Source organism: Miniopterus natalensis, chromosome 1 (assembly GCF_054644295.1).
Source record: "Miniopterus natalensis isolate mMinNat1 chromosome 1, mMinNat1.hap1, whole genome shotgun sequence".
Classification (NCBI taxonomy): domain Eukaryota; kingdom Metazoa; phylum Chordata; class Mammalia; order Chiroptera; family Miniopteridae; genus Miniopterus; species Miniopterus natalensis.
In genome coordinates this window covers 25289568-25306150 of record NC_142081.1, presented here as the reverse complement: position 1 = coordinate 25306150, position 16583 = coordinate 25289568, and the positions used below count along the sequence as shown (strand labels likewise).

General features: G+C 43.6%; 1 protein-coding gene across 3 annotated transcripts in view; it reads left to right on the top strand.

The window, feature by feature from the left end:
• RAD51B (RAD51 paralog B) overlaps positions 1 to 16583 on the top strand; it is a 549911-nt gene that overhangs the window by 489545 nt on the left and 43783 nt on the right. The window lies entirely within an intron of this gene.

Below are 16583 nucleotides of genomic sequence, written 5' to 3'. Positions count from 1 at the left end.
TCTGCATTCAATCAGCTGTGATAATGTTGTTTTGGTTGAAGTATATGAAGGAAACCCAGCCTTACATAGATATATAGCTGGGAAGGGAGAAATATTTTAATGGCTTTTCAGATAATTGTGGATATTCTTCTTTGACACTATACCAAAACACCACAAATAGTTTATTAAAGGTTAGTTGCAACCTGGAAACTGAAACTATATCAATGAACTTTTTGCACTCAGTTACATATTAAAATCCATTTGGCCTGTCTTGCACTTTGACTGGACCTTTTGCTCAGGCATGATTTTGTAATGCATGGGTCATGTGGAAAATATTGCTTCACTAAATTATGCAGATCTTTCAAATCTGATATACTAGTTCATGATGAAAACTAGAAGTTCACATTTGTTGATATCACCATTGATCTCACAAGAAACTTTCAAAAGTATTGGGAAGGCGTCAAGCTCTCTGTGGCAGAGATAAGTTTTCAAAAATTCTAATTTTTGCTTGAAAGCTTTTATTTTGGCAATAAATACTTGACGTGACAAGCTCAGTTTGTTCCCTTCAGAGAAAATGTCTGTCAAATAAGATCTGAATGGCCATGGCTATTTGGTCCCTCCCAGTGACCATGGGGTTCCCTGAACGTGGCTAGTTCAGCTCGCAACCCAGACGCCCTCGCAAGCCCTTTATCCAGACGGTGCTGTGTGGGCCACACCAGGAGTGCTTTATGCTCGCCTTCCAATTCACCGCATGGATGTCTTTTGGACAATATTTCATAAAAGTAATCATTTTTCTGCTTCATCTAGGACCTTCTTAAGTGAACTGGTCTCTCTCTTTTTTTTTTGTCCCGCACCTTGGGGGTGAAGAAACCCATGGCCACCGTCCAGTGCCGGTGCCAGCAGCCTCCACCGTGCGCCATCACGGTGGAGAAGGCAAATAGCACCTTGGTGTTATTATGAAGATAGTTTTGACCTTGCACGTACCCCGACAGGGTCTCAGGGACCCCACGGGGCCATCGACCACTTTCTGAGGCCCACAGCTTTAGGGAAATGGGTGTTGCTCGTCACTTGTAGCACTTCTAGGTGAACGTGCTACCTGCTAAGACTTACACCTACCAGGTCTTTGTGTCAAATTGTGACGGCCACCCTTTGTTGCATAAGCTAGAAAACATTTCATTAGACATCAGCTCGGTCTTGTGGGTGGACTAGATGTGAGACGGGTTCTTTATACGGGCGGTTAGGGCCTTTTTGCGCTTTTGTTTGCCCCACTTATACAAGGTGTGTGGGTAGTGATAGGAAGCTGGGCCCTGAGCGAGTCCTCAGCCTAGGTGTTAAATAATTAAGGAAGCTAATGCCAGCACCCCTTCCTTTGTAACCATTTTCTTCTCTCCTTTCACCCGCTGAGCAGTGAAAGCACGTCTTTTTCAGAGGAACTGAGTCCTTCAGGCTCCAAGCTTAGAATGGCAGAGGTCTCGCTCACATGGGCAGTGCCCGCAATACAGGCGAGAGAAGCAGCAGGTCCAAAGGCCGCAGGTGTTCAGGTGGTCATGGCACCAGAGGCTTTGTCACTGTGCAGGAGCTGAGGCGCTGCCGCTCCTGAGGTCCCCAGCATTCCTATAAAGTGGCCTTCCAGCAAGACAGTGAGGACAGCGGCTGGTTTTCACCCTGTTGGGTTTACACACCCTTTCGCTGCAGAAATGCAGAGTAGATTTGAACCCCACACCTCACTGGCCTCAGCCATTCGATTCAGCGAGGGACCAGTAGCTGCTGTGTCTGTGGTCGCAGGCCCCGTCCGCAGGCGGGGAAACAACAAGCCTTGTGTCCTCGGCCCTGGGAACCGGAGACATTGCCACATCTGTTCGCCTGGTCGGGGGCCGGAGGAAATCACCAAGACCTTCCAGCACGGGCCGGAGCCGGGGCACAAAGGGGAAGCCTTAAGCCGCTGGAGACCCCGGGTCATATGACCACCCCGTGGTCCTCCCCGGCCCTTTCATCCCCTCAGGTCCCCAACACTCGGCCCTCTCATCATTCTCCAGGTCAGCAGGATCAGGTTTACAGGAGGCGACCAGAAAGCTTATCAGACGAAGGCAGAAGCAGGCGTTGGAAAGCCTCCCCCTGCCGAAAGCTGGCTGAAGAAGGGCGCCAGCGGTGAGGCCACCGTCCCCCACCAACTGCACTCTCTTTCCTGGAGCTCTTTCTCGCCCCTTTTCCCCTTTTTCTAGTTTGAAACCCCTCGAGGTCTCTGGGAACCAGTCACCAAAATGAACCATTCAAAGAGCTAAGGATTTAGGGGGGAAAAGAGCTAAGGATGTGACATCATGGGCTGAGCAGGGCCCCTTCATGCCAGGGCCCAGGGATCCCCATTCGGGGCACCCAGTGGTGTGCTGGACCCGGTTCCTGAGCGTGTGAGGATCAAGCGCACACATGTTTTCCCAACTTCAGAACCGGGATGTCACGGGGTAGCTTGAATTGACCGTGGTGGGAAATCGGCAAGCTGCACACAGGCTCTGTCCCCTCCGACACCGGGTGTTAAACATTCACCAGCATGTCGCTGCCGCCGCTACAGAGGCTGTTGCTCAAAGTATGACTCTGAGGCTAATTATATTGGCATTTCCTAGGGAAAAGAGAAGGGTGCATGTGTGTGGGGGGGGGGAGCTGTTATAATTAAAATGCTGATTTCCTGCCCTGGCCCGGCGGCTCAGTTAGTAGGAGCATGGTCCTGTACACCAAAAGGCTACAGGTTCGATTCACAGTCAGGGCACGTACCTAGATTGTGGGTTCAATCCCTGGTCGAGGCATGTAAGGGAGACAAATGATCAATGTTTCTCTCTCACATTGATCTTTTTTTTCCTCTCTCTCTTTCCCTTCCTCTCTCTCTATAAAAAAAAATCAATTAAAAAAATTATCCTCACATGAGGGAAAAAATGCAGATTTCCTGGCCAGCCTGAACTAACAATCAGATAGTCTGGAGGGGGAAGCCTGGGGAAGTGCATTTTTAGCAAGTTGCAATGGCTATTAATAAATTCACTAAAGTTTGAGACTTCAGGCTTAGGGAGTGGGAGAGAACAGTGGGTGTACATCTGGCTCTTGGCATCTGGAAGGAACAGCTGGCTTCAGTCCCAGTTGGCCTGAGAATGGACAGCTGTTTTCCCTCGAGATATAAACTTCATGACAAGAAAAGGAGGTGGGAACTCTGGGGTCCCAGCCACCCACTGACAACATGATTGGTTCTGCCTTGGATCTCAGTTTGTCTCCACTTTCCAACCTTGAGGCTTGGATTCGAGACAACATGGGCAAGTGCCCAGACATATGCATGAGGAAAGCCACCAATGTCTGTCCTGTCCATAGGCCCGTGGAACCCAGGGAGGGTCCGCAGTGTTTTTCACGTTAGCTGGCTCAGAACAGCCTTCTCCTTTCAGATTCGTAGAGGCATTAGCAGGAACTTTCGCAATCAGATGCGATTTGTAAAGCAAGGACTTTGTTTACCTTAGCCCGCTGAGTCTTTAAGGCAGAAAAACAGGAGAAAAGAAGATAGGAGAAATCTGTCTTTTCTCAGATGTGAAACAGAAAGTTTGTTGAGGGCCCAACTCTGCTTCTGACTTATTTTGCATCTACCTGAGGAAGTGGTTCAGATTAATTTTTCCTGAGAACTTGACTGTGTTTCATAACAGTCCTGGGAGGTAGATATTGATGCGAATACAAAGACCAAGCCATGTAAAGTGAAAACAGAGCTAGTGAATGTGAGAGCGGGAGTGTGGACCCCAGTTCTTATGGCCAAACAAACCCAAGGCACTTTCCTCACAAAAAATGCAATGAGGTATTTTCTCTGTAGGTATCTGGGAGAGTTGACATTGAACATCTGAGCTCAAAGTACTGTGAATTCCTAAACCACGAGAGCTCCCTATATCCTGATGCAAATTTAGAAACATAATCCAAATCTTGTGAAACTTTCAAGATTATAAGTTATTAAATTACAAACTATTAGATTATTGACTATTAGATTATCTACTGGGATGGATAATTGAGAGTCGATCATGTCTGTGAATATAATTTGGGCGCTCCTCATATCACAGGGGGACAGCCCAGGCCACGCTCACAGTGGCTGATTGCGAGCAAGATGGGAGCTGCGTGGGGTGTCAGCTTCAGTCTCTTGAGAGAGAGGACCAAAACCAAAACTAAACAAACAAACGAACAAACAAAAACGCCCCCTGAATCTTCTAGGATGAGGTCAAGGACACAATCTTGTCCAGCCAGGCCTCTCCGCAGAGCTGGACGTGACTGCAGAAGACCATGCAAGCCTCCCTTGTGGGTCCGAGATGTCCAGATTGTCTCTGGAACAGAGCTTTTAGAAGTTTCCATACCCCTTCCTCTCCTGGCTCAGAGGCCCAGCTACACTTTTCAAAACCACCCAGAGCCGTCTGATTTGAAGCATGTACTGGCTCGTGCGTGCAAGGCAATAATTACCTCCAATTCCAGAGAGGAAAGCTGAGACCTGCCTTTTTCATGCCTCAGACTATTATGGAAGCGCCTTTTGAAGCCCGGGATAGAGTAGACAAGCAAAATGAACCAGGGCCAATTAGAGCCTGGGATCTGAGGCTGGCTTCGTTTTGTGCAGAGGGACTCAGGAGGGACTGTGGGAGAGGGGCAGGGGTCACCCCAAACCCCCAGCTGCCGAGGACTTTGCCAGAGCCAAAAGAGCCATTATTTTGTATTCAAAACGGAGGCCCTTCTCCCCGGCTCAGGAACTGTGTGGAGCAACAGCCTCTGCCTCAGCTGTGAAGACGACTCCCTGATTAGATAAGGCCTGGAATGCATTTGATGTTAAGCAAAACAGTTCTCTGACAGCTTTCCTCACATGCCATTAGAATGTTTTTCCCTCCGCTGCAACTTGGAGAGATAAACTCCATCCCCAGGGACTCATTTGTTTCGGGTGCATATTTGAGGTATATATGTGGCCTGTGTGCTATCTGGAGTTAAGGTTCTCCAGCCCTGAGCAGTTCTGGCCCTGGGGGTGGAATCTGGCCCTTGAGGCAGGCTGGCGGCTCCTGCTAGGAGAGTGGAAAATAGAACACCGGGCATGAGGTTGATGGGGCACAGAAGCACGGAGGCTCTGCACCTCTAGTTGTTTGAGTCTTCTCAAGAAGATGGTTGCATCTATAGCTCTTTATGCACTGTGTATGTGATCTCCCAGCCTTTTCCCTGAAGCAGATAGCCGGTGAGCTACCTGCTCACCTTCTCCAGGGTGCAACAGAGACTGCCAGCCGCTTCCCAGGCTCTCAGCTGGGCTGCCAATGTTCATGACAGGGCTTCTCAGCTTTTCCATTTGGGCTAGGCTGTGGCAGGCAAAATAATGGCCTCCAAGAGATGTCCATGTCCTAATCCCTGAAACCTGTGGATATGTTGTTATGACATGGGAGAATTAAAGTAGCAGATGGAATTAAGGTTGCTAATCAGTTGACTTTAAAATAGGAATACTATCTGAATTATCCAGGTGAGCCCAGTGTAATCTCTGTGTCCTTAAATGTGAAAGAGGGAGGCAGAAAAGTCAGTGCCAGTGTGATGTGATGTGAGAAAGACTTAATGAGGCCATTGCTGCCTTTGGTGATGGAAGGAGACCATGAGCTAAGACATGGTCTTAGAAGCCTCTAGAAGCTAGAAAAGGCAAGGAAATGACATTTTCCTTAGAACCTCTAGAAAGGAACACAGCCCTTCCAACATCTTGATTTTAGCCCAGTGATATTGGTGTCATACTTATGACCACCCAAACTATAAGATAAATTTGTGTTGCTTTAAGCCACTGCATTTGTGGCAATTTGTTATAGCAGCAATAGGAAACTAATCCAGGGCGTGGTTGACAGCTGCAATGCAAAAGATAGCAACCTCCTCCAGGTCCCATGACTGGGTTGAAAATCATGATGGCCACCTCAGCATTTTCCCAATGACTGGAAACTCACCGCCCTCCTAGCCAAGCACCATCTACATGTGAGCACTATGGCCATCCAAGTTTTTCTCAACTGGGGATGCTCCACTTCTGGGTAGTGTTGCCAGGGCCTCCGCCAGTGTGGTCCAGACACCCTATGGCATTACAGCAAGCTGCTCTTCACACCCATTCAAAATGTCAGGCATTCTGCTCAGCACAAGATTTGGGGAATTTTCTCCCCTTCCAGATAGCCAGCTACAACTTCTCTGAGCTCTGGAATATTAAATTAGCAAGACAGGCTATGTGTGGAGGGAAAACTTTGGGTTTGAGAAGCTATCTTGGAAATTTGTGATTTTCTCCAGTCTTCTGCCATTCCTCTCACCTTAACATCCAACTGAAACTTTTGAGCTAGGTTAAGAAGCTAGAATTCCTAGGACTCTGGCTCAGCCTCTTACTAGCTCTGTGACATTGGCCAAGTTATTTAAAATCATTGTGCTTCAGTTTTTTTATCTATAAAGTGAGAGAAGTACATGAGTTAATATATATAAAGCGCTTAGAGAACTGTCTGGCACAGATTTAGTGCTATTTAAGTGTCCTTTGTTGTTACTATTGATGATGTTATTTTGGTTTTTATTATTAAATGGGTCCCAAACCTAAGGGCCAAGTCATTTGGCGCATCAGGAAACCCAGCTTCATAATTTGCCATGTGTTATACTTCCAGCAATTGAGATTAATTGCTACCTCACAGAGTATTGAAGCTCAGGCGTATGACATTCTCCTTTAGAACTTTTTCCCCACAAACGAGTCCTTCAGGAAGCAGGCTCTGGTGCATCAGGGCCAGATGAGTGACAGGAAAGACAAAGCCCTGTCTTTAGAGTGATGCAAGTGTGGTACAGAGGGGACATCCCAGCCACTGATTCATACCCACTGGCACCTCCGCCTGATTTATCCGGACTGCTCAGAGTTCTCTCCTCAGAGAATCTCGGCTCACTATGTGGCTGGCCAGGAGCCCTGACATTTAGGCCTCTTGGTTCTTTGAGACTCAGCTTATAGGTCCCCAAAAGTGGTGACAGTGAGGGGAGAAAACTGGCCAGTTTTCATCCAGGAGGCAAGAACACTGCTTGTGTTGACCAGAGGCCACTCACAATAGGCTGCCCCTTCTGAATGTAGCATCCATTCTGCCCTGGCGACCATGTGGCCTGGGTGTGTACGGAGGGAGCAGCCTCTTAGTGGCTACTTGGGGGCTGCTGCAGGACACTTTGGTCTGTAACTGGCTGAAGCAAAGTTTCTGGGCAGATAAGGGGGCTCAAAAGAGAAGAAAGTTATATCTGCACAACACTTCAATTATAAACTACAGTAATAACAACAACAAACAAAAATCCTCCATGCTCTGAGGTCTTGTAGAGACTGAAAACAATAGAACTGGGATTCTTGACTTTCTCTTACCTTTATCCCCATAAAAGAGGTTTGAATTATAGTATTTTACCAAAGCAAAAAAGCATCAGAATAGCTGCCAGAGCTAACTAGGAAGCCATGACAATTTAGCGTCTTGACCTCTGGCACAAAGGGGCAGGGGAGAAAATGAGAGAGCAGGGAAAGAATGAGCGCCTTCAGTTTTCTGTGTTGGCCATTTGGGGTCCTGAGCCAGCTGAGCTGATGTCAGATCCAGGCATCCCCATGCCCAGGAGTCCCAGGTGAACAGCAGGAGCCAGGGATATGCCTGTGTCTCCAAGAAGTAGTACCTGGCAGGAGAAAGAGAGAGTACTGCATAGTCAGACACACCCAAATTTGTGGTTTTGCTCTTCCTTTCACGGTGTGTGACATAACCTCTCTGCAAATCGGAAAAACTGCCCTTGTACCTGTTGGTATTAGGATGACTGATATCTGGAGCACATTAGGTGTTCAATAGGCAAGTAGTAGCTGTTCTTAGTATTAAATATAACAACCATTTCGGCCAAAGGCCACCAGATTTATAGAGCAAACTAACTAGAAGAAAACTCAGCAAATATGAGTACACATAGAAAAAACTCTGAAAGGAAATGCATTAAAGTTTTCATAATGATTGTTTTTTAGGTGATGGGATTTTGAGAATATTTTTGTTTTCTTCTTTATACTCTTTATTTTCCAAATCTTTAGTAATAAATGTTAGTTTTTATTATCTGAAATTTTAAAAACATTACTGTTTAAAAAATCATCAATTCCAGTTTCCTGGTTCCAGTCAGGTTTGTACTAAGCCATCCAAAACCAGTCGTCCAACCTGTTGCTAAAGCCACGAGGATAGACTCTACCATCCACCCATAAAGAGTTCCCTCTTTTGCACCATGCAACTCGAATGCAGCTTAAACCCCAAATGATTTCCAGCCCATCATAACCTTGCTGAACTATTTAAGAGAAAATTTTAACCATTGCAAATTATGTCACCCAATCTCTTTTTTGCCTTTAGCTGCCAGAAGCCTTGAACAAATTTAATGCTCAATTACAGTAATGATTAGCTCAGGTTTTTGGCATAATTATTTTCCTTCCCTTCTCTATGCTTTAAATTTCTCTTTTTCTTATTCATCCAACTTATTGTGCATACATCTTTTGTTGTTAGCTATCTCAAGAAACCTTTGAAAGTTGGCTATGAATCATAAAGTATAAACAAAATAAATGAAATTTTACCTGATTTCTGTAAATATGGAGTTGTTTGAAACTAAATATTTACCTTTTAAAATGATTGTTTAGTAATCATTCCAGTACATGCTGTGAACATCTACTGGGTGCCAGGCACTGTGTCCAACTTTATCTCATCAATCTTGTGAGGTAGATATTAGCATTTCTAATTGATGAATGAAAAAAACTGAGCCTCAAAGAAGTTAGATGACTTTCTGCCAATCTCCCAGCTAGTAAGTAATGAGTCTGTGGTTTCCAGCCTGGTCTGTCCAATTCTAAATAATTCCCAACCCTATTCTACTTCAGCAAATGCAATTGATTTTCTTTTTCTAGATGGATTATGTTAAGATAATGAACAGGACTGAAGCCACAGTTGGCAAAATTCTAAATCCAGGAGCAGGACAAGAGGACCCCATAGAATAACAGTCTAAATTGCTCGAAATATGGTAGATGGCTGGAGTTAGGCTCACTGCTTAAAATGAAATACTGAGGTGGGATTTTCTCTATAGGAAAGGAGGTTTTAAGAAGATGGTGGTGACACTACCTGGGACTACTTCTATGAAACTGTAGGCCTTTGGAAGCAAGAGGAAGTAGTCACAGTCCAACAAACAGAAGCCAGGATGCTTCCACTACTCAGAGATAACAATACTATGGCTGGGCAGAATGTCAAACTATCACTAGGTTCTGAACCAGAGACCTCTATAAAACCTCTAGGATAGTAAAGATGAGGAGAAAAAAAGAAAGAGACCCCCCCCCCACACACACACACACTCAAACTTTTATCCAAGCAAAGCTATCCAACACTAAGGGAAAAAATCAACAAAATTAACATTTGTCACATGAATTTTGTCCAAAAGAAATTAATAGAAAAATCTAACAAAGACTTTAAGTGTGTTTAAGTACTTAAAGAGGAATAACATCTATTTTTAAAAGGAAATTGTGAAATAAATCAGGTATAAATGAAAAAGAATTGTTAAATATGAATAAAAAAATTAGAAAAGTAAAATCTATAGATAGGATAAACTCTGGATAAGACATAGATGAAGAGGGGATTAGTGAATGAGAAGGTAGTATTGAAGAAGTCACCCAAAATGCAGCCAAAGTCAGAGTTAAGGGCATAGAAGAGAGTTGAGAAACTCCAACTTATGTCTACTGGGAATTCTGTAAGAAAGGCATTGAGGAGTGGTGAAGAAGCAATATGTAAAAAGATATAAACTGAAAAAAATGCACTTTGAATACTTAGCAGGATAAATAAAAATTAAATTCACATCTATATATTTTGTAGTGAAACTATAGAACCTCAAGGATAAAAAGGACAATAGTGAAAGTTACCAGAAAGGAAAGGGGTTATTTATAAAACAATGAAAATTACATTGATAATAGATGTCTCAATAGCAACAACAGATTCCAGAAAACAGTGGAGTAATATCTTCAAAGATCTGAGGGGAAAAGAACTGTTAATCTAAAGTTTAATACCTAGCTAAACTAGCACTTGAAATTGAGCTTAAAAATAAGGGAATTTTTAGAAATTAAAAAAAACTGAAGTCTTAGATCTTCACTGAAAGTACCATTAGAGGGTATATTATAACAAAAAGAAAACTGAGTCTTGAGTAGGGTATACAAATCAAGAAACTATAGTGAGCACAAGTAAATTGATTAAAATGCACTTTAACTGATTATAAAAATAAATAAACCTGGAGTTTAAAATAAAGATTAAATCAAAATATTAATCAAGACAATATGATGGGAGAGGGGGTATTCATTATATAGTTAAAATGTGCTTTATATATATATTCATTATGTAGTTAAAATCTGCCTGTTCGAGAGAAGAATAAGATACTGAAAATCTTTACACTTCTAAACATTTACAGTTAAATGTGTATGGTAAAACTTTAGGGTAGTCATGAACTGAAAAGAATTCAATCTATTGCTTCCAAACCAATGAAGAAGAAAATATAGACTATAGAACACCCTATCCATTTAAGAGAAGGCAAGAAAGAAGAAAAAAATGAAAAAACAAAGAAGAAAGATAAATAGAAAACTCTAAATACAGGGTCCCCCCAAAAATGTATACATACTTTAACAGCTAATAGCTCAATTTTGAAAATGAAATGTATTTTAATAAACACTGCGTTTATAATTATTCAAAGTATGTGTATATATTTTTTGGGACACCCTATATAATGGAAGAAATAAGTCAACTATAATAGTAACCACAATAAGTGTAAGTGGATTAAATGTATGTACTAAAAATCAGAGATTATCAGATTAGAATTTTAAGTATCTAGCTATAGGCTATTTTCCAAAGACACGCATAAATCAAACCACACAGAAAGTTAGAAATAAAGAGATCGCAAAACATGTACCAGGAAATACTAGCCAAAAGAAAGGTGATGTCAGAGTATTAATAGCAGGTATAAATAGTGATCTTGGAAAAATTCGAATGAACTTGCTAGGGAAGCAATGGGTTAAACTAGCTTGGGGTTGTGCTAGGCAAGTTTGACATAAGAAGAGAAGAGCAAAGGAATTGAGGATATTTGTAGGCCATGTTTATAAAAATGGGCCATAGATTTGATGATGGGTAAAGAGAAAAACTAGGATGGGCAAGAAGGTAATAAATAAAACAAAACTAAGCAAACAAACATAAATAGATAAGCAGGTGAGATTGATTGGAGGAGAAATACCAGAAAAAGTTGGCTGGGAAGATGAAACTGATGGTTGCATCGTATCATAATTGAAATTGAGACTTGAAAAGTGGTGATGACCAGGTCTAGGCCATGGCCATTTTAAAGTAGCTGAGGAAGGTGGAAGAACAAATCATTGGAAATTAGGAAGTCAAGGAACTCAGAGATGTTAAAATCATGAAGAAGGATGATAGAAATGGGGGTGAAAGGGAGGAGGGTAAGCTGAGTGCTCCAGTGTCCAGTAAATGAGTAATGTAGAGGTTGATGACACCAACAAAATGGGAGAAGCATTATATAGTCTGAAGGGTTGAGCATCCAAAGAGCTGTGTTTTTTAAAGGACATGGAGGGGAAAAGGTGTGGAAGTAGCAGTGGGAAGCAAGGAAGCCAGCCACCTTATCCTTTAGGCTCTGGGATATGTGGGCAGTGAGCGAAAAAGCCAACCCCACTCTTGAGTGCAAAGGGGACAAGCACATCCTCAGGGCCAAGTAGGTTTCAGTGAAAGAACCAAGATGAACTGAATGTTTATTGAAGATAAGGGTCTAAAGGGGTTCCAGGAAGGTTTTTAGAGAAAACAGACATTAGGTCAAATAATAATAATTGGGTCAGATATTAAGAACAACACCAACATTTTTTATTGTCTCTCTCCCACTAGCATATAAACTCCACAAGGATAGAGATATTTGTCTGTTTTGTTCATGGATATATCCCAAGGACTAGAACAGTGCCTGGAACATTATAGATGCTCAGTAAGTATTTGTTGAATGAATAATGGTAGCTAATAATTATTGAACAGTGATGTGACAGGGTACTACTAAGTGCTTTATGTGTATTATTTCTATCACCCCATTTCATAGATGAGGACACTGAGGCACAAAAAGGATAAATAACTTGCCTAAGTTCTTGGGGATAGCACGTAGTAAAGCTGACGTTCAAACACACACTAGTTGTAGTTTGGCTCTAGAGCCCATGTATCCCTAATCTTCAATCACCCCACCTCCCTCTGGCTGGTGAATATATACAGAACAGTATCAAGATGAGAGCCCAGGTGATGTAAATGAACAAAGAGCAATGGGGTTAAAAGTTAAACAATAAATATTACTACTGATTCCAAAAGCTACTCGAAAAGGTTGTATAAGGCATTTGCTCTCCCCAATGTCATACTTTTTCATCTCCCACTGTGATACAGGCACTCCCTGCTATCAGTTCTTTTCATTTCCTTCCTCCACATCTTCACACACACATGCATGCACTCCCATATCTCACTTCTTGGTTATTTTTAGTCCCACCTGGCAAAACCTCAGCCTTTTCCACTAACTTTTTCAAGGCAGTCAGGCGCATTGGAACCAAGTTTCTAAGCATGTGATACTGACACATGGATCTCAGAGCAGGCCTTGGGATCACCAGGGTGACTCAGTGTCATAGTGATTCCAGCTACATACTCATTCTGGGAGCGCCCTTTGAAGTGCTGAGATTCCGCAGGCCATCTTACGCACGGCTCGTCTTACTATGAAGTGAAAAGCTAGCTGAGCGTTCCAACATGTCAGGAAAACCAAGAAAGAAAATGAGTACTTGTAACTGGGTAGGGGAAGGGTGGGATCGTGTCACTGTTCCTGTGTTAAGCCTCTGCATCATATCCTTCTGTGAGATGTGTGCTCCCCCGGCTCAGGGCACATGCAGGGTCTCGATAAGCATCTGGTGACCTGGACTGAATGTCAGTGCCCGCGGTGCACTGGTGCTCTCGTATCCACTAAGGTTCTTTGGCTGCATGCAGCAGGCACACCTCTGACTGATGTAAGCGAAAGGGAATTTAAAAGAACGATATGAGCAGAGGGGGCCTAAGGATTAAGGGGAGGCTGGAGGGACCAGTCTCAGAAACAGGCAAGAAGCAATCAAGCTCCAAGAAGCAAGGAAATAAGCACCATAACAAAGGTCACAAAAGTCTAGTCAGGATACACCATTTGGGTGGGATGACATCCCTAATGTTTCCATTCTCTCTGTCCCTCTGCTCAAAACTCACATTCCATTGAGGAAACACCTGATTGGCCTAACTTGGGTCACAAATTTCCCGATTAGCGGCTCTATCCACAGACTGTATCCTACAGGGAAGAGATTATCCCCCCAAAAGAAAACAGGGTGTTGTAGGAGGGGGAAATGGATGCTAGGCATTCTAACACAGCAAACACCCACAGTTCCCAACTCCTCCAGGGATATTCAGAAGACACAAAGCCTTATCTCCTCTCTGCTGTGCTTTCGGAGTCAGTCCTGGCTTGGTCTAAATAGAAAGATATCTTTAGTACCAAGCTAGGCATGCTTCAACATGATTGTCAGCAAGGAGCAATATTTATTTGGAAGGAACTCTTAAAATTACTGCCACATGAATGTTTCCTGATATACCAAGTGACCCTTTGTACAATTTTGTCTCCCTCTGTTTTGATCTTATTTTCCCTTAAGTCTTTAAAAATAAAATTCCTGACTTGTTATTGATTTAGATCCTTATGGAAATTTTTAGCTTTTTTTCATTGAGAGGGAAGACTCTCAATGAAAAGTACTGTAATTTCAGTTCTAGACTTAGCCTGTATCTTGGGATAAGATATATTTTAATGGAATACTATGAGTGAGACATATATATATATATACACACACACATATATATACACACACTCTGAGTGAGACTTCCATATATATACACACACACACACACACATACTATGAGTGACACCTCCATATATATATATACACACACACACACTATGAGACCTCCATACACACATACACACACATTCTGAGACTCCCATAATATATATGTATATATATATATATATATACACATACTATGAGTGAGACCTCCACATACACACACACACACACACACTATGAGTGAGACCCCCATATATCTATCATGTTCCCCTTGATAAAATTTGTTTGTGGCAGTTATTATTTTCCTTAGTGTCCTTTTTATTTCCCTATTTAGCTATTACTTTGAAAGAATTTTTTACTGTATAATCTCATTTTATCTCTCAAATGACCAGGTTAGAAAAGGTACTTTGTCCCTATGTGATTCATGTAGAAACTGATTCATCTAAAGATTGGATCTACCCAAGGTCACATAGCTAGTTACTCATAAAATCAGGCCAAGAATCAACATGTCTTCACTTATGGGCGTCTGATTATTTACGTCGGGGATCTCAAATTGATGCCAGTACCACACTTAGATCTTGAGGGAGGAGGGCTGCCTTGGACCCCATACCTTAAAGGGTCTTACTTTGGTGTCTTTGTCTAACCCCATGTACCAAAGAGAAGTGACTACCCTCTACCCCCCACCCCCCAAGCCTATGCCCCTCCTTCCAGACCACAGTCTGGCTCCCAGGAGTTTTCTGTCAAATGTCTCCAAGTCCATTTGGGTCTGTCCTCCCAAGGGCAGGTTGCACCTTGATGTGGGCACCACTGAGCCAGAGGGGCAGCCAAGGGGGGTCATTTGGGGTGTATGGGAAGAGCCGGAGCTGGGACTTGTGGGCCGGAGGGTCCATATGTGTATATAAGGCCCCTGGTAATGCAGGATGGAGCTGGGGTGAGCAGAGAAGGCCTGGGAGCCAGGAGCCAGCTCTCCCCCTGCTGCCCCATTTCTGTGAGGAACTCCAAGGTGTCCCAGGGCTCTGAATTCACACCTGGCTTCCAGGTCGCTAAGAAGGCATTTCTTTTCATTGTAGGCAGACAGAACGTATTTCCTTTAACAGCTGGTGAGCTTGATTTGTACTTTTTCGATATTTAGGCATATGATATGTGTGCCTCCATTTGTGCTTTTGCCCCAGGCTCTGCAAATGTGAGGGGTGGGCTTGCAGTTTGCCAACATACTTTGTTTGGCTAGCGTGCTGGGTATTTTTCTTTTTTTACCATCTTGAATTAGTTTCCAACATTAACAGTTTGGAGATTTAATATAAGAATAGAGATTTCTGCCTGGCGGGGTGTGGCTCAGCGGTTGAGCCTCAACCTAGGATCCAGGCGATCGGGGTTCGATTCCCGGTCAGGGCACATGCCTGGGTTGGGGGCTCAATCCCCAGTCGGGGGCGTGCAGGAGGCAGCCAATCAATGACCCTCTCATCATTGATGTTTCTATCTCTCTCTCCCTCTCCTTTCCTCTCTCTGAAGTCAATAAAGATATATTTTTGAAAAAAAGAATAGAGATTTCTGGTTTCTCTTTTTAACAAAACACAGAAAACCGTGTCATTCAGGGCCCGCCTGCCTATATGGCAGAAAGGGTCTGAGGTTGTGTAGTGACTGCCATTCTAGTTAGGACAGATGTTTTCTCCTTGGCCACACTTCCCACCTGTCTCCCTTCACTCATTTCAGTGACCTCTCTGGCCTCTGGGGGCATTTGGGTTTGTCACCCCTGATTTAAGCTCTTCATTGGGTGTCCTTTTGATAGCAAGCCACCATTAACACATTCAATACATTTTTTTTACCTCTTTTCTCCAACTTCCTCCAAGACAACTGTCCTTTTTTTTTTTTTTTTCATTAGCTGAGTGTAATTCCCTAAATTTCAATTTGGATAAATGCCTATAATTTGGCATCCTGTTCCCTAACTTCTGAATCTTGGGGACTCATTAAAACAACAGCTAGGAATTTCAAGAGAGCAGTCTCTCAGCGGGGATCGCCCTCTTTCACCAGGCCCTGCGAACTGGAAACCAAATGGACCAGGTTTTCTCGCTTTGACCCTGATGAAGGAGGGAGAATCTTGATAACTGACAAAGAGCTTTTGTTCAGGTTTGCGTCAGGATAAGTCAGCGTGGCCCCCTGCGTGGCCCCTTACTCTCCCAGGCTCATCCTCCCTCTATGCCCCAGAAGAGCCCCCCGCCCTTCCTCCCTTGTGCATGGGGGCCGCAGCCCTCAGTGGCTTCAGCTCTCCAGCCTTCTACCCCCACCCCGCCTCTCAGTCTGGAAAACAGCTTTGCAAGTTAACCTCCCAGGACATTCACTGCGTTTCCAGCGGGGTCCCCAGCCCCACAGGCTGCCAAAATAGGCTCTTTACACTCCATAGATGGGAGAGAAAAATCTGCTTGTTCGGTTGCAACTGTCAAGCAAAGGACGTGCTGAGCTCAGATAGAAATAGCAGCAGGGTCAGGGCAGGGCAAGGCCCCAGCATTTCATTAGCTCAGCCTGCTAAGGGTGATTAAATGCACACACAGTGGCCCATGAATGGGGCCATGGAGGGCAGCCACAGTGCAGCACAGAAAAATCATTCTTTGGCTGCTGTCAGCTAGCTGAATGGGACTTAATTATTGGGATAATGAGAACTGATTTTCATTGTTTTAATTTTGGGGAAGGGGTGAGAAAGGAGGGACTTTTTTCC